We start from the raw sequence: 2,234 nt of genomic DNA, 5'->3' as shown, positions 1-2,234 counted from the left end.
CTATCTCTAAATTATCTCATAGTTCCCTCACCATTTTGATCGAGCAATAAATACCAAAGTTTTGGCTGCCTCATGGCCTTTTGTTCCCCAGGAACAACTGGTCCTCCCAGATCCCTATTGCTTGCTATTTATCTCTTGCTTTTTCTCTCTTTCCATGTGCTGTAACACCTCACAGGAGATTGGAGTCTATTGGTTATTAGGCGTCCCTAATATCCAGTAAGATATATCCTTGTTCCGTGAACTTGCTTGTGTTCATTGGAATTCTCAACAGTATTATAGTAAGGATATCTGATGAAGAGGCAATTTTCTTAAAGTATTTTTTTAAGTATTTCTTAAAGCAATCTTTCTTAAAAAATTGTGGGTTACTCTGTTCCTAGGACTTTGCCTTCATCTGGTATCTTAATAAGAGAAATATCTAGACTGCTGTCACAATAGAGGATGGCAGAACAATTGCTGGTAAAGTTTTAGACATTAATCTGACTACAGAGCCAAAAATAAACAGAGGAAAAACAGGTGTGAAGTGATCTGCAGCGGAGAGCTAAGGTCACAACAGAATGCAATGTTTCCCTTTTCTCTACACCTTTGTCAGTATTTGTTGCTTTGTGTCTTGTTTTATTTTAAAGAGATTAAAAGTGGGTAAGAAACTGCTCAAAGGGGAAAAATAACTTATATGGGGAAAAGGAAAAAGGAGGAAGGGAAAAAAAAGATATAAATGTGTATGTAATTACACTTAGGATAGCTAAGATGATTGTATCACTAACTCAGTTTTTGGAATAAAACAATATTCATAGGATTAGATCAACTTTACATGTGCATATCTGGTAATCTGAGGAACTCTTACCGTAACAATGGGAAATAACCTTTGTTATGTTTCTACCACCTTATTTTGAAAGCCTATATGGTCATCATTTTGAGTTTTGTGTTATTGTTATATATTTGTCTTTTTTGTTTCTTGTTTGTGTTGTATTTTTTGCTTTGTTTTGATTTTTTCATCTAACGCAGAAAGTATAGATTTAGATGTACAGGCTTATAAATGTCTAGAATTTCTCTTAAAGAGTTTACAAGAATCAATTTTATTATGTGTGATTATATGAACAGCTACTTTGAAGAAAAGAGACATTATGGTAGCCACTGATGATTTCGTATCATCTTGTTTTGAAGTCTAATAATGATTTTAGTCTTTGTTTTGATTGATTTTAGTCTGTTTTCTATTATTTGATTTCAAAATTTGTGATAGTATGGACAGCTATTTTGAACAGAGTAAAAGACATAATTGTTGACATTGATATTTTCTTATTGTCTGGATTTGAACACCTATAATGCTTTCATACTTCTGGTTTAACTTGTTTTATATTTTGTTTTGTTAGAATTTATTGCATGTGAAGTTATGCACAGCTATTCCGAAGAAAACAAGAGATATTATCATAGCCACTGTTGATTTCCTGTTGCCTTGCTTTGAAGTCCTGTGCTGTTTGTATTGTTCTGTTCTGATCATCTTTGTCCTGTTCTGCTTTGTCATGTTGTGTTATTTTTTTATCTTATTCTCTTTAAAATAAAAAAGAGATTAAAAGAGAACAAAACAGTAAAAAACAAAAACAAAACAATATAAAAGATATAGGATTTCAAAACAAGATGATAGTGAATGAACAATATTCACTATATTACCTATTTTTATCTTAAAAATGTTGCTTAGATTACTAGATATGGTCATGTAAAACAGATCATACAGCATAAGCACTCTCATTTTCCTTCCATGAACTAATAGAAATAGTATAATTATCTTAGATATCTTGTGTGTGTATGTGTGTGTATACAGTTTTTCCTCATCTTTCTCTTTTTCCTCATCCCAGTTGTTGTTTCCCTTTGAGCAGTTAATCTGCTCTTTGAACAGTATCTATTGTGGATTTAGGAGCTGATTTACTCTTTTTGATCATAATTGTCCTAAACAAAATGAGACGATACTAACAATTTCAAATGTATAAAACAATGAAATAACAAGGAGAGCTCAGACATCAATTCACTCATGTATGGTAGATCACTCTTCTCTGTTGCCTCTACTCAGATCTTCTTTTGAATTGGACTGATTTTAAGCATGATTATTACTACAGGATATACAGTTACCTAGCACATTTTCTCCTGCTCTTCCTATTGCTCTGTATATAGTGTGCTCTAAATGTCTGTGTGTAACAAGAAACACATCATTAAGGGGCAAAAGTCGCTTCAATTCTAAGAAT

Source organism: Cavia porcellus, unplaced genomic scaffold (genome assembly GCF_034190915.1).
Source record: "Cavia porcellus strain 051 isolate PalLab524CR breed Dunkin Hartley unplaced genomic scaffold, mCavPor4.1 scaffold_3, whole genome shotgun sequence".
Taxonomy (NCBI): domain Eukaryota; kingdom Metazoa; phylum Chordata; class Mammalia; order Rodentia; family Caviidae; genus Cavia; species Cavia porcellus.
This window is presented reverse-complemented; position numbering follows the sequence as displayed.